Raw genomic sequence first — 23,788 nt, forward strand, 5'->3', positions numbered from 1 at the left:
CGGGTCTCGCCCGTTATAATACTGAACTTGCATCATCAATTTTACTTATTCAAGAGCTGGAGTGCCGAGTATGCCAGAGCTAATATCCCCGCAACGGGGGAACATTAAAAAGCTTGGCCCTTTGTAATGAAAATGGGGGAATTAGGGCCTCCGGGAGGGAGTGGTCCCCAGGCTCGGCCATATTGTTGGTGTGATACCACGGGTATTACAGGCTGCCCTCAGTGGAGGTGAGACGGTGGTGGTGGTGGTGGTGGTATTTAGTGTGGATATTGTGGTAGTGGTAGTGATATTGTGGTTGTTGTTGTGGTGGTGGTGGTAGTGTATTGTGGTTGTTGTTGTGGTGGTGGTAGTATATTGTGGTTGTTGTTGTGGTGGTGGTGGTATATTGTGGTTGTTGTGGTGGTGGTGGTAGTATATTGTGGATATTGTGGTAGTGGTAGTATATTGTGGTTGTTGTTGTGGTGGTGGTGGTAGTATATTGTGGTTGTTGTTGTGGTGGTGGTGGTAGTATATTGTGGTTGTTGTGGTGGTGGTGGTAGTATATTGTGGTTGTTGTTGTGGTGGTGGTAGTATATTGTGGTTGTTGTTGTGGTGGTGGTAGTATATTGTGGTTGTTGTTGTGGTGGTGGTAGTATATTGTGGTTGTTGTTGTGGTGGTGGTAGTATATTGTGGTTGTTGTTGTGGTGGTGGTAGTATATTGTGGTTGTTGTTGTGGTGGTGGTAGTATATTGTGGTTGTTGTTGTGGTGGTGGTAGTATATTGTGGTTGTTGTGGTGGTGGTGGTAGTATATTGTGGTTGTTGTTCTGGTGGTGGTAGTATATTGTGGTTGTTGTGGTGGTGGTGGTAGTATATTGTGGTTGTTGTTCTGGTGGTGGTAGTATATTGTGGTTGTTGTGGTGGTGGTGGTAGTATATTGTGGTTGTTGTTGTGGTGGTGGTAGTATATTGTGGTTGTTGTTGTGGTGGTGGTAGTATATTGTGGTTGTTGTGGTGGTGGTGGTAGTATATTGTGGTTGTTGTGGTGGTGGTGGTAGTATATTGTGGTTGTTGTTGTGGTGGTGGTAGTATATTGTGGTTGTTGTGGTGGTGGTGGTGGTAGTATATTGTGGTTGTTGTTGTGGTGGTGGTAGTATATTGTGGTTGTTGTGGTGGTGGTGGTAGTATATTGTGGTTGTTGTGGTGGTGGTGGTAGTATATTGTGGTTGTTGTGGTGGTGGTATTTGATGTGGTTTTGTGGTGGTGGCCGTGCTGGAGATAGTGGTAGTGGTCGTGATGGAGATAGGTGGGTGGTGGTGATGGTGGTGGCGGGGGGGGGGGGGAAGGCTCGCCTCATGCTCGTATCTTCATTAAGCGTGAGGGCTAAGAGGGCAGCAGGAGAGGGCAGGGAAGGTCCAGTGAGAGGGCAGGGAAGGTCCAGTGAGAGGGCAGGGAAGGTCCAGTGAGAGGGCAGGGAAGGTCCAGTGAGAGGGCAGGGAAGGTCCAGGGAGAGGGCAGGGAAGGTCCAGTGAGAGGGCAGGGAAGGTCCAGGGAGAGGGCAGGGAAGGTCCAGGGAGAGGGCAGGGAAGGTCCAGTGAGAGGGCAGGGAAGGTCCAGGGAGAGAGCAGGGAAGGTCCAGTGAGAGGGCAGGGAAGGTCCAGTGAGAGAGCAGGGAAGGTCCAGGGAGAGGGCAGGGAAGGTCCAGGGATAGAGCAGGGAAGGTCCAGGGATAGAGCAGGGAAGGTCCAGGGAGAGGGCAGGGAAGGTCCAGGGAGAGAGCAGGGAAGGTCCAGGGAGAGGGCAGGGAAGGTCCAGGGAGAGAGCAGGGAAGGTCCAGTGAGAGGGCAGGGAAGGTCCAGGGATAGAGCAGGGAAGGTCCAGTGAGAGGGCAGGGAAGGTGTGTACAACACGAGGTCCTGAGGGCAGGAGAGGGAGAGGGGGGAACTGTGACCAGTTTCACGAGTTTAACCAGACTGTTGATGATGGCGTTTCGCATTCCAACACAGTCATCACAGTTCACCAGGTACAGCACGCGGGGCTTGCCGAGCCTAACTTGCACAGATCTTGCTTCTAGCAATATATCCTGTGCTTGCAAGTTGAAGAGTCGGGGGGGGGGGGGGGGGGGGAGGGACACCTCAGATGATGCCGTACGATGCTGTAATTAGACTTGCCTGATCTACATGTACTTCTAAGCATAAGAATATAAGAACAACAGCCTCCATCCTATGATCCCATCTGTATTGAGCTACCCGGTAATTTGCTCCAAAAACCAACTATCGTGTTTACAGACCAGTATTTACCCAGGTCTTTCCTGAATCTAAACTCGCCCAATTTATATCGCATTCTGTCGCGTTTTTATTTAAGGCGATATATCTAAAATGTTAATGATTGTATATATCTATAAAATAAATGAAGTATATATCTAGTCATATACTTCAATCGTGACACCTTTAACTCTTCGACTTTCTAGATAATGTAAATTAACCTTTTTCTAAACTCTCTTTGTAACTGAGGACTGTCATTGCTGGAATTAATCTCTTCGTCCTCGCCTCTGCACATTCAAGTGAGGTTGTGTCCATCTCACAGCACAGTTACCAACACTGAACTGTGTAATCACAATGGGGCGTTACAAGGCCAAGATATAACTGAAGTATGGGGGTAGCTGTGGTGCCGGGCGCTGTGGTGCCGGGGGGCTGTGGTGCCGGGCGCTGTGGTGCCGGGCGCTGTGGTGCCGGGGGGGCTGTGGTGCCGGGCGCTGTGGTGCCGGGGGCTGTGGTGCCGGGTGCTGTGGTGCCGGGCGCTGTGGTGCCGGGGGCTGTGGTGCCGGGGGCTGTGGTGCCGGGCGCTGTGGTGCCGGGGGGCTGTGGTGCCAGGGGGCTGTGGTGCCGGGGGGCTGTGGTGCCGGGCGCTGTGGTGCCGGGGGGCTGTGGTGCCGGGCGCTGTGGTGCCGGGGGGCTGTGGTGCCGGGGGGCTGTGGTGCCGGGCGCTGTGGTGCCGGGGGGCTGTGGTGCCGGGAGCTGTGGTGCCGGGCGCTGTGGTGCCGGGGGGCTGTGGTGCCGGGCGCTGTGGTGCCGGGGGGCTGTGGTGCCGGAAGCTGTGGTGCCGGGGGGCTGTGGTGCCGGGCGCTGTGGTGCCGGGGGGCTGTGGTGCCGGGGGGCTGTGGTGCCGGGCGCTGTGGTGCCGGGCGCTGTGGTGCCGGGCGGCTGTGGTGCCGGGGGCTGTGGTGCCGGGGGCTGTGGTGCCGGGCGCTGTGGTGCCGGGGGGCTGTGGTGCCAGGGGGCTGTGGTGCCGGGGGGCTGTGGTGCCGGGCGCTGTGGTGCCGGGGGGCTGTGGTGCCGGGCGCTGTGGTGCCGGGGGGCTGTGGTGCCGGGGGGCTGTGGTGCCGGGCGCTGTGGTGCCGGGGGGCTGTGGTGCCGGGAGCTGTGGTGCCGGGCGCTGTGGTGCCGGGGGGCTGTGGTGCCGGGCGCTGTGGTGCCGGGGGGCTGTGGTGCCGGAAGCTGTGGTGCCGGGGGGCTGTGGTGCCGGGCGCTGTGGTGCCGGGGGGCTGTGGTGCCGGGGGGCTGTGGTGCCGGGCGCTGTGGTGCCGGGCGCTGTGGTGCCGGGCGGCTGTGGTGCCGGGGGGCTGTGGTGCCGGGGGCTGTGGTGCCGGGGGGCAGTGGTGCCGGGGGGCTGTGGTGCCGGGGGGCTGTGGTGCCGGGGGGCTGTGGTGCCGGGGGGCTGTGGTGCCGGGGCGCTGTGGTGCCGGGGGGCTGTGGTGCCGGGCGCTGTGGTGCCGGGCGCTGTGGTGCCGGGCGCTGTGGTGCCGGGCGCTGTGGTGCCGGGCGCTGTGGTGCCGGGCGCTGTGGTGCCGGGGGCTGTGGTGCCGGGCGCTGTGTCGTGGAAAGTGCAGCTAATTGTCTAAATTGCCCAGACAAAAATCAAATAAATAATTGTGGAAAAATTGGAACATTATATACATCGCGACAAGGCCACTAGAACAGAAGAGGTCGTGTCGGGGCGGGAGGAGGGAGCTGGAGCCAGGCTCGGGGCGGGAGGAGGGAGCTGGAGCCTGGCTCGGGGCGGGAGGAGGGAGCTGGAGCCTGGCTCGGGGCGGGAGGAGGGAGCTGGAGCCTGGCTCGGGGCGGGAGGAGGGAGCTGGAGCCAGGCTCGGGGCGGGAGGAGGGAGCTGGGGCCAGGCTCGGGGCGGGAGGAGGGAGCTGGAGCCAGGCTCGGGGCGGGAGGAGGGAGCTGGAGCCTGGCTCGGGGCGGGAGGAGGGAGCTGGAGCCAGGCTCGGGGCGGGAGGAGGGAGCTGGAGCCAGGCTCGGGGCGGGAGGAGGGAGCTGGAGCCAGGCTCGGGGCGGGAGGAGGGAGCTGGAGCCAGGCTCGGGGCGGGAGGAGGGAGCTGGAGCCTGGCTCGGGGCGGGAGGAGGGAGCTGGAGCCAGGCTCGGGGCGGGAGGAGGGAGCTGGAGCCAGGCTCGGGGCGGGAGGAGGGAGCTGGAGCCTGGCTCGGGGCGGGAGGAGGGAGCTGGAGCCTGGTTCGGGGCGGGAGGAGGGAGCTGGAGCCAGGCTCGGGGCGGGAGGAGGGAGCTGGAGCCTGGCTCGGGGCGGGAGGAGGGAGCTGGAGCCAGGCTCGGGGCGGGGCGTGGGAGTGGGGCTTGTATACACCAGCCTCCCTACTGTTAGTCGCACCCGTATTGTTTTACCGAGTAAATACATCATCAGTCCAGCTGCTAGGCGTGGTTCCGTGCAGTCATGTGACCATTCCTCTCCGCCAGTCAACCTCAGCCTCGGATTAGAGGTTAGGCAGCCCCTCTAGCGGGTCTCTGTGCACTGTATGGCTGGTAGCACAGATTCATATCGTGACACAGATTTGATACGAATCCTTTTGAATGAGATCCAAGCCATCCAAGTAGTATTCTGAACCATCGAGTCACGGTGAGAGCCACTCTAGTCCGTACTTTACCACTCCTCCCACTCTAGTCCGAATATTAGGATTGAGAGAGTATGCATAATCTAGCCTATATAACCAATTCTCCGAAATGAAACTACAAGAACTGGACAAATCTATGGACAAAAAATCGACGCCATACGATAGGATCGAACCTGCGTCCCTGGGACTCATCGTCTTGGTGGTGTAACATGGAGCACCACTTGTGGCTTCACGAAGACAATCCTGCTAGTCCACGTTGCTATTCGGAGCCTCCTAAGATGTAACTACTTCCACCTCCCTTCCCCCACTTGGCTCTTCCAGGGAACATAAAATCCCAATTTAGGGAGGTGAAAGGTGAAGACACCAGTCTCCGGGTCCTTCGATCCACACAAAGGTTACGGCTTCTGGTCTTGTGTGCAGGTTTCTTAAAGGCGATTAATTGTCTCCCAGCGAGGTCACGACTTGCGGACGACGAGTGGGGAGGAAGGGAAGGGATGGAAGGGGTGGGAGGGGGGGGGAGTGTCTGGGTGGGCGAACAAACGGCAAAGATTTGTATAACATCAACTGTACCATATATTTACACATACATAATGAACGTATTTAACATATTGAGTATCCACCTATCAAAACTTACAACCATTTCTCACACACAGTCTCTGGCCGGCCAAAACAGGAGACATACAATAATGCAAAGGAAAAATTAAAGTGACGAATGAGGTGGAAGGAGAAAGGCTAAACTGGCCACAGGTAAACACATAGACACCTGAATGCTGGAGGAACCAAGTGCCACCTCCCAGGCAGTTGTCAGCCTCACACCTCATAGCTGAATCTCACCTCACACCTCATAGCTGAATCTCACCTCACACCTCATAGCTGAATCTCACCTCACACCTCATAGCTGAATCTCACCTCACACCCACACTATGTCCTTTCTTTCCAGTGCTGAAGTACAGCGACAGGCCCACTAGTGATTCTTCCATCAACTACGTCCTTCCAAGATCCATAGCGATGACCCGACTCTCCAATCTTCAAGAGCAATTCCCTTCCGAGTCTCTCTTCTCAAGTTTATCTCCAAGACGTTTCCTTTCTTCCCCAGTTGCTAATGTCGTCCTTGTGCAGATGTCAAAAACTACCCACAACCCCCTTCAGTTCCTCCTGTGCGTCTCGCATCGGGTTTTCCTCCCTTTACCATCTTTATCCTAATACACCTTGCTTATCGCTTTCTACTGTCCATGCTTCTCATTCTAAATTTATTTGCTGCGTCTTGTGATGGTGCTCCTCTTTTTCCAATCCTGCCTCCGATGTTCCCTGGTCCTGTTGCTACTCTTCCCAGCAACCCATCTTCTCCAGCCTCCTCTTCCTCCCCGGGATGCTTGGCACCAGTACAGACATCCAATTAGAATTCATCATTTGCGGCGGCGTGTGTACCGACACCAGCGAGATGAGCGCACGCAAAATATGGTGACAATTCCCCCACTAGCGCCAGAATGTATGGTGATAACTCGCACGCCATCGCCGGGATGACGGCACCCAGCTGCTGCTGTTGCTGCTGCTGCTGACTTACTGGTGCTGAGGCCTCACTACCTCCGCTGGAGGGGGGGCTGCTGACGGTGGGGGACTGAGGGATAATAGGACTGATGGAGGGGGAGAGGAAAGGCCAGGGTGTGACACATGGAGGTTGGCGGGGAGTGGGTGTAGGGTCGGCAAGAACACGACTGGTTTAAGACTAGAGAGATCACAAGGAAGTACAAGGGCCTGAGTCTCTCTAGTCCGAATATTAGGGGCTCGAATATTAGGGGGCCCGAATATTAGGGGGCCCGAATATTAGGGGGCCCGAATATTAGGGCCCCGAATATCTCGGGTGCTGGGCCTTGAGTCCTGGTGGCGGTGCCGGGGTCCCCTAGTTCGTAACAATAACTTAGTTGATCCAGGGTGGTATACAAGTGTTTTACTGATGTCTGGTGGTGTAACCTTTATCAAAGTTTCCAAATGGCAGTTGTAACAGATAGAGGAGGGACTCTTAAAACTAAGTTTTGAGTACCTTACTGTCGTTAAGTCTTGAATTCCCGATCCCCTGGCATAGTATTAACAAGCTGAACGACCGCTCGTTCGTGTGAGGTTGTATCATGTACAACTTATAACAGCAATTAATGGATTTTTTTCTGAAATTGTGGAGATATGTGACTAAAGGATGCTCCCCAGCCTCCTTCCTCTCTCCTCCCCCACACGATGTTGCCAGGCGTAGGGCAGCTGTGTTATATTGAAGGAGAGAGAAGACTGACAGTTTCTTCTATACACACACACACACACACACACACACACACACACACACACACACACACACACACACACACACACACACACACACACACACACACACACAATTTTAAAACCAGGTATGATAGGGAAATGGGACAGGAGTCATTGCTGTAAACAACCGATGCTCGAAAGGCGGGATCCAAGAGTCAATGCTCGATCCTGCAGACACAACTAAGTGAGTAACTAGGTGAGTACACACACACACACACCAGCCTACCTGAGATGAATCGGCTAATAATTTATATCGTTTGATCCAAAATTGTCTCGGGGGAGAATACCTCAAGTCTTAACTGAGGGTGAAACTAGTTGAATGAGCCAGGTATGAGTGTGTGGTGGGAAAGTTTTAGTGTGTGTGTTCACCCATGATTAGCTTGTGTGTTTACAAGTGATTAGGTCCTTAACATACATGTATATATCCGTGGTTAACGGGCGCGTATGTGTGTGTATCCGTGGATAATGTGTCATAGTATCCATGTGTTTCCCAACATGAGGAGAGAGAGACGATACCATGAGATTACCTTCCGAGGTTCAACAGTTCAATGTTCACGCTCCTGGATGGCCGCTGTGCGTTGTCCGACCCAACAAACACAGCCCCGTTGATCACGTACCCATTGCAGGTATTCATCAACTTCTCTCTAGAATGCCCAAAGTTATGTTCATTATATTTAGAGGGAGAGCGTTGAAAAGTCTTGGGCCCTTAATTGAAGTGTCCTTAGAGGCGTTATTAGCACCCTTACTTTCCGATGGCACTAATTTGCACAGTGTGCTTTGCTTCCTTGTTTCGTAATTAGTGCCTTTTACGAAGCTCAAATACCTATGTAAGATTTGTAAATAATTACCACTAATTTAACAACGACAATTGCCGGCTAATAAATCAATCAGTTACAAGATGAACACATCTGAAGACATCGAGAAAACACACTTCAGTTACGACTGTCTACTCCAGCCTCTCTACGGCAGTCTGTACTTCCATCATCTTCTTGAGATGAGATCTTGAGATGATTTCGGGGCTTTTAGTGTCCCCCGCGGCCCGGTCCTCGACCAGGCCTCCACCCCCAGGAAGCAGCCCGTGACAGCTGACTAACACCCAGGTACCTATTTTACTGCTAGGTAACAGGGGCATAGGGTGAATGAAACTCTGCCCATTGTTTCTCGTCAGCGCCCGGGATCGAACCCAGGACCACAGGATCACAAGTCCAGCGTGCTGTCCTCCGGCTCCGACCGGCTCCAACGTCAACGACAACAACGTAATGAATCTACGAAGAAATACCGAGGCGGTTATCGAGCTCACGTTCCGGAGTCAGAATTCGTCAAACATTTACTTACGAAACCTCTGCATCTTTCCATGTCAGTGCAACGAAACATGTAAGTTTTAATATATATTAAACCGTTTACGAGCTTGGACACCTCACAACCCAAGGTTATTATTGCTATAAACAACCTTTAGTGCGCTTCAGAGCTCATAAACTGTTTAATAAATGTAAACAAAGCCGCCATGATTAAAGAAAGAGCTACAGGTTTCGCTGTTGCGTAAACGTTTTATAAACCCTGACCCTGAACGTGGACTCGACGCCATCTTTTAGTCTAAATAATGATCAGGTTTTCTGGTTATGCCACCAATTCAAGACGTTCCACCGGGCGTCGTAACGTCTACGTCCAAGTACGTTTATTGAGACTAAGATACATCTCAAAGGGATAGAGTAGCTTAGGCTACTTCTACCCTCCAAAGTGTCTGCATCAACTAGCCGAGCGGTGGAGGGTTTCAGATGATTATTTACAAGGTGGGATCTATCCCTCCAAGTTCCTTGTTTACACTTTCCCCGTGATTAGGGGTGGGGGGGTGGGGGGGTGGGGTAGCTGAGAGGGGATTAGGGCTCGACCGGAAGTGTTATGCGTGGATGAAGGGGGTTAGCCCCCTTCTAGGATAACCTGCACCCAATTTAACCCGAGCCTACAGTGAGTGACCCAGGTCTATAGTGACCCTTGACCTACATATTATTGAGCCAAGAGCACAGTGACCCATGGCTTGTACAGCGGTCGATGTCTCCGCGGACCCAACGCCGTCAGTGACCCAAGCTCGGGGTGCTGGGAAAACCCACCCCCAACCCGCCCCAGACCGCCCACACGGAGACCCAATTAACACCCCCACCCCCCACCCCAGCACCACCCTCCTGGGAAGGTGCGGGCGGCCGGCGTGAAATACGACTCTAGATTTCCATTAACGTCAGCTGGAGCAACGACATAAACACAGCGACGAGGGACCCGCACGCCCATTTGAATACCGGCCGGTATCAAACATTTCACCACACCATTATACGCCCCCCAAACTACCACAAACTACTACCATCACCACAAGCTACTACCACCACCACAAACTACTACCATCACCACAAGCTACTACCACCACCACAAACTACTACCACCACCACGATCACAAACCACAAACACCCAGCCAATAGAACTCGTCCCCTCAACGTCATAGTGTTAACGGAATCAACCAATCCGTTATCAAACGACGCATTACTTAAAAATAAAACACCGTAATAATGACGTTTTCTATGAATAATAATAATAATAATTCGTTTTGACGAGCCTCTGTGTGTGTGTAATATATATATATATATATATATATATATATATATATATATATATATATATATATATATATATATATATATATATATAATATATATATAATATATATATATATATAATATATATATATATATAATATATATATATATATATATATATATAATATATATATATATATATATATATATATATATATATATATATATATATATATATATATATATATATATATATAAATATATATATATATATATATATATATATATAATTTAGGCTAGTATCGAGGTGACCCTTCCAAGGTAAGGATGCAAACCCACAACAGATGCCAAACTCCCGGGTACTCATTTACTGCTAAGTGAACAGTTGCATTAGGTGACAGGAAACACGCCCAACCATTTCTGTCTCGACCGGGAATCGTACCCGGGATCCCCAATTGTGAGTCGAGAAAGAAGCCAACTGTACTCTCCTAATTCTCCGCTTTATAAATGTACCAAATGAATGAACAAATCCACAAGGGCCGTGACGAGGATTCAAACCTGCGTATTTGTTCATTTGATGCATCACGTTAGTGTGATCTCTGTGTCTGTACCAAATGAATGTATTTTAGTATAAATAATAAATCAACTTATCGTTACATAAATTCTTCCCAAACTGTCTTACTGCTCTAATGGTAAACTAATGTTGTTTTCCACCATTTAGACAGGTTTACACCTGTTTAGTCCAGCCATTATTGTAATGATTTGTACAACTTGTTACGGAACGTTTTTGATTCAGATTCCCTGTGGCACAGAAAAAAAAGAGCATTAACCCGTGTTAAAAGAGTTACGATATTACAAGAATTAACACGAAATGAGGACAGGAGAGAACGTGGTTCACGGGACAAGAATTCACGGTACACTATTACAAAACTGCGATCTTGTTTATTGCTGAAGAAAAAACAGCAACACTTGTTGGGCCTTTTATAGTGTCCGTTCCTGATGTCATCGGTGAACGCCACCGGCGGATATGAATCAGTTTATCGTACACGTGATCGTGGACTATACGACAAACAAGGCATCGTCGACCACACCACAAGACATCATCGGAGAGTCGTCGACCGCACCACAAACAAGACATCATCGTAGTCGTCGACCACACCACAAACATCATCGTAGTCGTCGACCACACTGCAAACAAGACATCATCGTAGTCGTCGACCACACCACAAACAAGACATCATCGTAGTCGTCGACCACACCACAAACAAGACATCATCGTAGTCGTTGACCACACCACAAACATCATCGTAGTCGTTGACCACACCACAAACATCATCGTAGTCGTCGACCACACCACAAACAAGACATCATCGGAGTCGTCGACCACACCACAAACAAGACATCATCGGAGAGTCGTCGACCACACCACAAACATCATCGTAGTCGTCGACCACACCGCAGACAAGACATCATCGTAGTCGTCGACCACACCACAGACAAGACATCATCGTAGTCGTCGTCGACCACACCACAGACAAGACATCATCGTAGTCGTCGTCGACCACACCACAGACAAGACATCATCATAGAGTCGTCGACCACACCACAAACAAGACATCATCGTAGTCGTCGACCACACCACAAACAAGACATCATCGTAGTCGTCGACCACAGCACAAACAAGACATCATCGTAGTCGTCGACCACACCACAGACATGACATCATCGGAGTCGTCGACCACACCACAAACATCATCGTAGTCGTCGACCACACCACAAACAAGACATCATCGTAGTCGTCGATCACACCACAAACATCATCGTAGTCGTCGACCACAGCACAAACAAGACATCATCGTAGAGTCGTCGACCACACCACAAACAAGACATCATGGTAGTCGTCGACCACACCGCAAGACATCATCGTAGTCTTCGACCACAGCACAAACAAGACATCACCGTAGAGTCGTCGACCACACCACTAACAAGACATCATGGTAGTCGTCGACCACACCGCAAGACATCATCGTAGTCTTCGACCACAGCACAAAAAAGACATCATCGTAGAGTCGTCGACCACACCACTAGACATCATGGTAGTCGTCGACCACACCGCAAGACATCATGGTAGTCGTCGACCACACCACAAACAAGACATCATGGTAGTCGTCGACCACACCACAAACAAGACATCATCGTAGTCGTCGACCACAGCACAAACAAGACATCATCGAAGAGTCGTCGACCACACCATAAACAAGACATCATGGTAGTCGTCGACCACACCACTAACAAGACATCATCGTAGTCGTCGACCACACCACTAACAAGACATCATCGTAGAGTCGTCGACCACACCACTAACAAGACATCATCGTAGTCGTCGACCACACCACTAACAAGACATCATGGTAGTCGTCGACCACACCACTAACAAGACATCATGGTAGTCGTCGACCACACCACTAACAAGACATCATCGTAGTCGTCGACCACACCACTAACAAGACATCATGGTAGTCGTCGACCACACCACTAACAAGACATCATGGTAGTCGTCGACCACACCACTAACAAGACATCATGGTAGTCGTCGACCACACCACAAACAAGACATCATGGTAGTCGTCGACCACACCACTAACAAGACATCATGGTAGTCGTCGACCACACCACTAACAAGACATCATGGTAGTCGTCGACCACACCACAAACAAGACATCATGGTAGTCGTCGACCACACCACTAACAAGACATCATGGTAGTCGTCGACCACACCACTAACAAGACATCATGGTAGTCGTCGACCACACCACAAACAAGACATCATGGTAGTCGTCGACCAAACCACTAGCAAGACATCATGGTAGTCGTCGACCACACCACTAACAAGACATCATGGTAGTCGTCGACCACACCACTAACAAGACATCATGGTAGTCGTCGACCACACCACTAACAAGACATCATGGTAGTCGTCGACCACACCACAAACAAGACATCATGGTAGTCGTCGACCACACCACTAACAAGACATCATGGTAGTCGTCGACCACACCACTAACAAGACATCATGGTAGTCGTCGACCACACCACTAACAAGACATCATGGTAGTCGTCGACCACACCACTAACAAGACATCATGGTAGTCGTCGACCACACCACTAACAAGACATCATGGTAGTCGTCGACCACACCACTAACAAGACATCATGGTAGTCGTCGACCACACCACTAACAAGACATCATGGTAGTCGTCGACCACACCACTAACAAGACATCATGGTAGTCGTCGACCACACCGCAAGACATCATGGTAGTCGTCGACCACACCACAAACAAGACATCATGGTAGTCGTCGACCACACCACAAACAAGACATCATGGTAGTCGTCGACCACACCACTAACAAGACATCATGGTAGTCGTCGACCACACCACTAACAAGACATCATGGTAGTCGTCGACCACACCGCAACACGAGACGCACCACCCAACATAGACACGCCCTACAAAAACAAACGCCTTCCCCCCTACACGACACATTTCTCACTTATTTACAGCCCTGAAATTCAATAAAAACATTCGTGCGGCCTTAGCGATATCAAATTTCTGAGGCACTTCGCCACTTGCGTAAGAAAGACTTCCATACAGCTGTAGAGAGAACTCCGCGGCTCGCACAGGAACCCGTGTTCAGGCTGGGCTGGTAAATCCAGGGAGGGGGGGGGGGCGACTCCAAAGCAACATTTCGTTTATTAAAAAATCGGGGTTTTCCTCATACATACATACATACACATACATATATATATATATATATATATATATATATATATATATATATATATATATATATATATATATATATATATTAACATTATTATATCTTAGAAACTAGTGTATAGTTTGGTCTAAATTAGGTTTGGGTTAGGGCGTTTAAATTACTTTACAAATTATTTGCATTTGTGGGACGTGCAACCGTCCTCGACTCTAGTCCATTCCATCCAGCGGTCGACCTCAAAGACGCATTCATAATTTTTTACATGCTGTTCATTCAAAACGGGAATTTTCTCAAATATAAATTAATATTATAATATATTAGTATATTGTGCATATATAGGCATAGGTTAGGTGTTTAGGTTCTGTTGGCGATTATTTTTATTTGTAGTACGTGGGTGAAGCATTTACAGCGTTGTGGTTCGAAAAAAATTCGTCATTGAAGCACTTGTTCCGGAAGTGTTCTAATGTCATCAGTTGTGAAGCAACAGTGCTTCACAATGTCTTCTGTTCGAAACTCGCCTCTATACATGCTTCACCCACGTACTACTAATACAAATAATTGCCAACAGAACCTAAACACCTAAATATGCACAATATGCTAATCCTCTATAAAATAATATTAATATATCTAAGAACAAATCTGAGGACGAGTTTCTGTAGTGTATATCGTTCATACAGGGGGAGGCGGGGGTTGGGGGGCTGGGGTTGGGGAGGCGGGGGTTGGGGGGCTGGGGTTGGGGAGGCGGGGGTTGGGGGGGCTGGGGTTGGGGAGGCGGGGGTTGGGGGGCTGGGGTTGGGGAGGCGGGGGTTGGGGGGCTGGGGTTGGGGAGGCGGGGGTTGGGGGGCTGGGGTTGGGGAGGCGGGGGTTGGGGGGCTGGGGTTGGGGAGGCGGGGGTTGGGGGGCTGGGGTTGGGGAGGCGGGGGTTGGGGGGCTGAATTAACAAGCATTTGGCCATTATGAGGACGGGTTGGCTGTTGTGGGACTTACGCTGTTCTGATTGTAGTTATTCACTGTTCAAACTGGTATTCACTGTAGCTTTTGGATTACCCTCATCAGCCTCTTAACCAGTGCCTCTAACGTTTGACAATGCCATTTCCTACCGTTGTAGTGCTCCCCCCCCCCCCAAAAAAAAAAGGACATGGGAGGAAACTGAAAACTCAGGGGCCTGGACTGTACCTGGGTGGGGGTTTGGAAGTAGTTCTATTCCCCAAGCCCGGTCCGGGGCCAGGCTTGACTTGTGAGAGCTTGGTCCAACAGACTGTTGCTTGGAGCGGCCCGCAGGCCCACACAGATACACATCCACTAGAGCCCGGTTGGTCCGGCACTTTTCTGCAGAAAAGTTTCCAGTTTTCTCTTGAATACTTGTACAGTATTTTTGTGGTTACCTTGAGGTGCTTCCGGGGCTTAGCGTCCCCGCGGCCCGGTCGTCGACCAGGCCTACCGGGAATATTTCGGGAATATTTCTTATACTGTCAAGTCATAAGGCTGTGTACAAGCACCTCCTCACTGTAGGAGTAGCGAGGAAGATTTCATGAGCTAGTTTTTATTGTTTCAAGAGTAGGTGTGACAAGAGAGATGTCTGGGGGGTATTGGCAAGAGGCAATCGACGACTGAAAGGTAGCGCCCAAGAGCTGACACTCAACATACAAGCACATGCATATGAAAACACACAAACACACACACACACACACACACACACACACACACACACACACACACACACAACACACACACACACACACACACACACACACACACACACACACACACACACACACACACGAAACAAAGATGGAAGAAAACAAAAGGCTAATTAATCCGGATATCAACATTATGATTATCAACCCCCCCCTCCCCTACCCCCAACCCCCTCCCCTGCTCCCAACCCCCCAATACTTGGCCCATCATCATTCACGTCTAAACTATCCTTCCTTGTCCCCCCCCCCCCACTACACCCTCCCACCACCTCCTATCCCCACTCTTCTAGAATGGCACCACTGCCACCTGCGTCCCTCCTGTCCCCAAGAGTGGCACTCCCCCCCCCCCCCGCGGGTGAAACGCGTGATTTCGTCGGCTCTGGTCTTTGTGCGGGCGGCGTGACTGGCAGGCGCCCCGCTCCTATCTCCAGTCACACACCAACAAGCGACCGTTAATAAACTGATAAAACACAAGATAATAGACGGGGGAGAAGGGGGCGGGGGGGGGGGGGGAGTTTCGACGTGGGGGATGATGGCATTGGGGAGGATGATGGCGTACTGGGGGGAGGGGGATGTATTTTGACGGGGAAAGGATAACGGTGAGGGGGTGACGGTGAGAGGGAGGGGGGGGGGGTGACGGTGAGAGAGGGGAATGACGGTGAAAGGTATAGTGGAGGTTGAGGAGACCTCCCCCCCTCGTAGGGAGGGAGGAGGAGGGAGCCAAGACGACAAGTCGTCCCCAGGGATCAACATGGGGAGTCCTGGTGGCGTGTGGACGCCTCACACATGACTCAAGATCCCAGCTAGTCGCCAAGGTTTTGATGAGTCTTAAAGTGAGACGTTTGCGGCCTCTCTGGACCCACTAAAGTTGATTTCCAGAGAAGCTCCTTCAGAGACGCGAGCCGTGGCCCCCATCAGAGCCTTGCAACAGCTTACACCTGCCCCCATCAGAGGCTTGCAACAGCTTACACCTGCCCCCATCAGAGCCTTGCAACAGCTTACACCTGCCCCCCATCAGAGCCTTGCAACAGCTTACACCTGCCCCCATCAGAGGCTTGCAACAGCTTACACCTGCCCCCATCAGAGCCTTGCAACAGCTTACACCTGCCCCATCAGAGCCTTGCAACAGCTTACACCTGCCCCCATCAGAGCCTTGCAACAGCTTACACCTGTACCCATCAGAGCCTTGCAACAGCCTACACCTGCCCCATCAGAGGCTTGCAACAGCTTACACCTGCCCCATCAGAGCCTTGCAACAGCCTACACCTGCCCCATCAGAGGCTTGCAACAGCTTACACCTGCCCCATCAGAGGCTTGCAACAGCTTACACCTGCCCCCATCAGAGCCTTGCAACAGCCTATACCTACCCCATCAGAGGCTTGCAACAGCTTACACCTGCCCCCATCAGAGACTTGCAACAGCCTACACCTGCCCCATCAGAGGCTTGCAACAGCCTACACCTGCCCCCATCAGAGGCTTGCAACAGCTTACACCTGCCCCCAGCAGAGCCTTGCAACAGCCTACACCTGCCCCCATCAGAGCCTTGCAACAGCTTACACCTGCCCCATTCAGAGCCTTGCAACAGCCTACACCTGCCCCATCAGAGCCTTGCAACAGCCTACGCCTGCCCCCATCAGAGCCTTGCAACAGCTTACACCTGCCCCATCAGAGCCTTGCAACAGCTTACACCTGCCCCATCAGAGCCTTGCAACAGCTTACACCTGCCCCATCAGAGCCTTGCAACAGCTTACACCTGCCCCCATCAGAGCCTTGCAACAGCTTACACCTGCCCCATCAGAGCCTTGCAACAGCCTACACCTGCCCCCATCAGAGGCTTGCAACAGCTTACACCTGCCCCCATCAGAGCCTTGCAACAGCTTACACCTGCCCCCATCAGAGGCTTGCAACAGCTTACACCTGCCCCCATCAGAGGCTTGCAACAGCTTACACCTGCCCCCATCAGAGGCTTGCAACAGCTTACATCTGCTCCCATCAGAGCCTTGCAACAGCTTAAAATACCATTAACAAAATATTATCCAGACATTCTTCTCGCTGTTAAGTCTTGCAGCAGCTGTACCCCAGGAAGGAACAATATTGCACTTCTGTGAATACTAATTCTAAACCGTCCAGAAATAGAGTAATTTTACCAATTAAAGTCGTCAATTAGTGCGAATATCACCTGCCTGTGTCTTGGTCCCAATTGGAAATGCCAATACATGTAAATTTAGGAGCGTTTCTCATAAGATTTTAATAATTTTCCACTACCAGTGGCCTCGTAGCCTGGTGGATAGCGCGCAGGACTCGTAATTCTGAGGCGCGGGTTCGATTCCCGCACGAGGCAGAAACAAATGGGCAAAGTTTCTTTCACCCTGAATGCCCCTGTTACCTAGCAGTAAATAGGTACCTGGGTGTTAGTCAGCTGTCACGGGCTGCTTCCTGGGGGTGGAGGCCTGGTCGAGGACCGGGCCGCGGGGACACTAAAAAAGCCCCGAAATCATCTCAAGATAACCTCAAGAAGATAACCAACAGCACACAGATTTTCCCGTTATATGACCATAACTCCTGTGTGTGTGTGTGTGATTATTATATATTATATATACACACACAGGAAACATTAACAATTCACTATGTCTACTACACTCATTCATCTGAACATGCTTTGAACACACAATTATTGAGCACTACCACACAAGAGCTACTGAACAACATTAAACACGATTATACCAGTAGAACAACTATATTAACACGACGACTACGATCTAGCAGCAACGGGATAACACTTGATTAACACTGGGATAGGTGAGTACAACTAGGTGAGTACTTGACATTTATAATGAAGCACAATCATATCTTCTATATAAACCAAGACACGTGCTTCAATGTATAAACTAAGGCACGTGCTTCAATGTATAAACTAAGGCACGTGCTTCAATGTATAAACTAAGGCACGTGCTTCAATGTATAAACTAAGGCACGTGCTTCAATGTATAAACTAAGGCACGTGCTTCAATGTATAAACTAAGGCACGTGCTTCAATGTATAAACTAAGGCACGTGCTTCAATGTATAAACTAAGGCACGTGCTTCAATGTATAAACCAAGACACGTGCTTCAATGTATAAACTAAGGCACGTGCTTCAATGTATAAACTAAGGCACGTGCTTCAATGTATAAACCAAGACACGTGCTTCAATGTATAAACCAAGACACGTGCTTCAATGTATAAACTAAGGCACGTGCTTCAATGTATAAACTAAGACACGTGCTTCAATGTATAAACCAAGACACGTGCTTCAATGTATAAACCAAGACACGTGCTTCAATGTATAAACCAAGACACGTGCTTCAATGTATAAACCAAGACACGTGCTTCAATGTATAAACCAAGACACGTGCTTCAATGTATAAACCAAGACACGTGCTTCAATGTATAAACCAAGACACGTGCTTCAATGTATAAACCAAGACACGTGCTTCAATGTATAAACCAAGACACGTGCTTCAATGTATAAACCAAAGCACGTGCTTCAATGTATAAACCAAGACACGTGCTTCAATGTATAAACCAAAGCACGTGCTTCAATGTATAAACCAAGACACGTGCTTCAATGTATAAACCACAATACTCTGTGCACCTGGCTACAATTAGAGGCAAGACCGGGGATTAACAAGGCAGCTGTTCTTCCCTTCAACGACCGCCAACATCACCACACATTAAGCATAATCTCATTAGCCAACTAAGAAACAACTAGTTGCATAGTTGCTACTGACAAAACTACCGGAACTACACCTACCGGAAACAGGAAACTACCAAATACCCCCAAACACTAATTCTAAACAAATTTAAATACTCTTTATAAACATTCACGGAACATCAAATACTACAGAGACAAGTTTCTTGGAGTACAGGTTCTTGGACTCGAAGAGTACAAGAACCAGGCGTCCTGTACCCCCTTCAGAAACCGTCTGGAACGCAGGCAACCACCAACACAGGGAGAGGGGAATAGGGGGGTGGGGGTGGTTACAACCTACCAACAACAACCACAGTTAGCACGATCAATTACAACAATTAAACAGGCGCCACAACAACAACAACACTCAAGCCAGGGCAGGCAAAGGTAATTAATGGACTCCTACCTTCGAACTCGTGAAACAGGCGAGAGTGGAGACCAGCGGGGCTCTTCTTACCTGCAGGAGAGAGAGAGAGAGAGAACAGGTTTATAATACAAGTCAAATTATTGTATGTTGCAAATGCCAGTCCCATCATTGAATGTTGCAAATGCCAGTCCCATCATTGTATGTTGCAAATGCCAGTCCCATCATTGTATGTTGCCATGCCAGTCCCATCATTGTATGTTGCAACGCAAGTCCCATCATTGTATGTTACAATGCCAGTCCCATCATTGTATGTTGCAATGCAAGTCCCATCATTGTATGTTACAATGCAAGTACCATCATTGTATGATGCAATGTCAGTCCCATCATTGTATGTTGCAAATGCCAGTCCCATCATTGTATGTTGCAAATGCCAGTCCCATCATTGTATGTTGCAAATGCCAGTCCCATCATTGTATGTTGCAAATGCCAGTCCCATCATTGTATGTTGCAAATGCCAGTCCCATCATTGTATGTTGCAAATGCCAGTCCCATCATTGTATGTTGCCATGCCAGTCCCATCATTGTATGTTGCAAATGCCAGTCTCATCGTTGTATGTTGCAAATGCCAGTCTCATCATTGTATGTCACCATGCCAGTCCCATCATTGCAGTTGCAATGCCAGTCCCATCATATTATGGAGCAATTCAAGGCCCTGCACTGTAAGTCACGTCATTGTTAATGCTACAAGTCCAGTCACTGTAAATATGTTGCAGTACAAGTCCCGTCGTCGTAAATATGCTGCAATGCCAGTCCTCTAATCGTAAATATTGCAAGGCAAACCCCCTATCACTGCAAATATGTTGCAATGCAAGTCCCATCACAATCATGTCGAGCCAGTTCGACACACTCTGGGACAATACAATGTCAAGCGCATAAGTCTTTGCTCAAGTCGAAATAATTAAGATTTATTATGACTTACTGATCAGGACCAAACACACACACTATAAGCTTGAAATTAATTAATGTCACCGTCAGTAATATTTAAACTATCTATTGTTTGTACAAGAGCAAATGAGCTATGGCGAATTCTTGGAGGGGGGGGGGTTCAAATCCCGTGGTTGCAATGACAACAATGATCGCACAATATTACCCTGAAAAAAAAAACATTCACAAACTAGTCAAATATTACCCTTTATAATTTACATATATCAAGACTTATAAAAAATGTGAGGTGTATGGAGCTTTTAAGTTATACTAAGGAGTATGATGCTCCAGTGGTGCAAGTGTGAAGTGAGTGACTTACATCTCAGATTATGAACTATTTAAATAACAGGAACAATAGCAAGAGGTCCAAGAGCACCGCTCCTGTGCCAGGCAAGTTCACTACGGGCTCACCATAGCCCGTGCTCCTTGGAACTTGTTCCGAGTAGCTGAATCCATAACAACAACCAAGAGGTCATTTTCCATCCTCCTGAGTATATAATTCTGACGTTCACATTAATCGGGCACCAGAGTGGCTCTGGGATCAGCGATGCTAAGCTGCAAGCTCCCTTCACAGGACCAGGGGTGGGTAGGCCCTCTTCACAGGACCAGGGGTGGGTAGGCCCTCTTCACAGGACCTGGGGTGGGTAGGCCGTCTTCACAGGACCTGGGGTGGGTAGCCGCCTTCACAGGACCAGGGGTAGGTAGCCGCGTACATGTGATTTGGTGGTCGATAACCTACGCACGAACTCAGCATGATATGCTATGTGGGACCATTCACAGGACCTGGAGCGAATAGCATCTTGCGGTAGATATTCTACGCACTATCTCAAGGCAAATTTGAGGAATATGAAGAACGTAACTAAATCCTGAGAGCATTGAAACTGCCCAAGTCGTTAGCGCGCTCTTAACTACTGTACAACGCCACACGCGTACCCAGACAACTTGCTTACACACTTCCTTAACCAGACAATGAGATATCATCACACTGTCAGAGCATAATTACATATCACAGCTGTTTGCTTAATTTTCTAATTCGCGTTAAAGGGCCGTACTGCGTATTTTCGGCTAAACACCTATAGACCGTATGCAGTTAGTGAACTATTTCGAGCACGCTGAGCGGATGATAGGTACTCCTTTTAAACGATCTCTTAGCAACATTTAAATATAATTTAATACATTATAAGGCTCGTAGATCCTCTCTCAGAACACTGCAAATCGAAGCGTCGACGGACTCAGCAGCGAAAACTATGTCATAATATTTTAGTTATTGCATGATCGCCCTCACTTCCCTGTACATGACAGGCGCATGTTTCAACTCATTTTATTAAGGCCCGTTGCTCATGGCGTGTCATGAGTAGAGCTAATCCCTATAGCGTAGCATGAGCTGTGTGTTGAGTGAGTCTGGCTCAAGAGAGGAGTGAAATAGAGGCCGGGGCGAGCGGTGAAGTACCCGACTCTACAGCGCCAGCCGGTGTGGGTAGACTGCACCTTGTTGCTCAAGCCCGTGGGGGTGCTGCCAACCAATCAGCTTTATGGCTGCTAACTGACAGCCAATTGGGTTTATGGATACCCCGTGTGGACCAATGAGAGGGCGAGTGAGGTGCAGGGGTGGGGCCGGGCACGGTGGGGGCGTGGACTATTGCAAGGTTGGGTCAGTGGGCACTGCAGCTGTAATACACCGCTGGCGCCACCACACCACCACCGTCTACACCATAACTACTGCTCAACACGACTGCGTGTCGCCACCACAACAAAGCCCATCAACAACCACAATCAACCAATTCAACCACACGCTACTGTAGATAGCCACCACCACACAACCACCTTCCGCAACATGGAAATATAATTTTAGGAAGGAGTAACTGAAGAGGAAGAAGCCCGCCAGGCCTCGCTCCTCGTCAAAACATCCCGGGCAACCAGCCCTGCCACCGACGTCACCACAACCCCACACCTTTACAACAGTAATGGGGAGTTATGGCCCTCACAATCACGACTTGCAGCGCCCCTTACCTACCTTGACCCCACTACATTCAGGAGCGAGCAGTCCCCCCACAACCAACCCCCCACCTCCTCCACCTCTCCACAAGTCTCAAAAATCCCCTCTTCCCTCCCCCCTACCCCAACTCCTCTCTCCCTCCCTCCCTGTCTGCCCTTCTCTCGCAATTCCTGGTCTAGCGATGTGGTTCAGCGAGGTGGTTCCCGGCTGGGTGCGCAGACACAGTACAAGAAGCATGCAGCTATGCCTTCTCTAGCATTCGGGGCTCCTGTAGCCAGCAATAAACTTCAGTAACATACGAGACACGGGGTAACGGCTACATTTCGATCGCAGACTTTGTATTCTGCGCCACCCAACAAAAGTGTGCGCAGACTTCTTTAGTGCCTGCTCTCTGCAGAACTTGCTGGACTCGCTTTGAAAACAGTAGTTTACAATAAAACGTGCACCCCACAAAGACACTTATGACTACTAATAATTATTATTTATTAATATCATCCGGTGTTAGCTATGTAAATTACATATACTGTATTTAGGGTCAGAAAATCTGTGAATTGAGATTACTTCCTAGAGTTTATATTTACGTTTGCGTAACATTGCTCGATTGTGCATGCAGCACCAACCACTGTGTACGCAGCACCAACCACTGTGTAGGCAGCACCAACCACTGTGTACGCAGCACCAACCACTGTGTACGCAGCACCAACCACTGTGTAGGCAGCACCAACCACTGTGTACGCAGCACCAACCACTGTGTACGCAGCACCAACCACTGTGTATGCAGCACCAACCACTGTGTACGCAGCACCAACCACTGTGTATGCAGCACCAACCACTGTGTATGCAGCACCAACCACTGTGTATGCAGCACCAACCACTGTGTACGCAGCACCAACAACTGTGTACGCAGCACCAACCACTGTGTACGCAGCACCAACCACTGTGTACGCAGCACCAACCACTGTGTACGCAGCACCAACAATTGTGCATGCAGCACCAACCACTGTGTACGCAGCACCAACCACTGTGTATGCAGCACCAACCATTGTGTACGCAGCACCAACCACTGTGTATGCAGCACCAACAATTGTGTATGCAGCACCTACCACTGTGTATGCAGCACCAACCACTGTGTACGCAGCACCAACAATTGTGTATGCAGCACCAACCACTGTGTACGCAGCACCAACCACTGTGTACGCAGCACCAACAATTGTGTATGCAGCACCAACCACTGTGTATGCAGCACCAACAATTGTGTATGCAGCACCAACCACTGTGTATGCAGCACCAACCACTGTGTACGCAGAACCAACAATTGTGTATGCAGCACCAACCACTGTGTATGCAGCACCAACCACTGTGTATGCAGCACCAACCACTGTGTACGCAGCACCAACCACTGTGTACGCAGCACCAACAATTGTGTATGCAGCACCAACCACTGTGTATGCAGCA

General features: G+C 50.0%; 1 long non-coding RNA gene across 2 annotated transcripts in view; it reads right to left on the bottom strand.

Moving 5' to 3' along the window:
- The window catches only part of LOC138372937 (uncharacterized), a 267,880-nt gene that overhangs the window by 93,182 nt on the left and 150,910 nt on the right, over positions 1-23,788 (bottom strand). Inside the window, exons 1-2 of one of the 2 annotated variants that reach the window (XR_011231011.1) lie at positions 20,657-22,815; positions 19,393-19,443 (exon numbers count right to left, since the gene is read on the bottom strand). This is a non-coding gene — a long non-coding RNA (uncharacterized lncRNA). Of the gene's footprint in view, positions 1-19,392; positions 19,444-20,656; positions 22,816-23,788 lie in introns of those variants that run through there. The other variant, XR_011231012.1, reaches the window with a different exon arrangement.

The sequence above is a fragment of the Procambarus clarkii genome, chromosome 40, assembly GCF_040958095.1.
Source record: "Procambarus clarkii isolate CNS0578487 chromosome 40, FALCON_Pclarkii_2.0, whole genome shotgun sequence".
Lineage (NCBI taxonomy): Eukaryota > Metazoa > Arthropoda > Malacostraca > Decapoda > Cambaridae > Procambarus > Procambarus clarkii.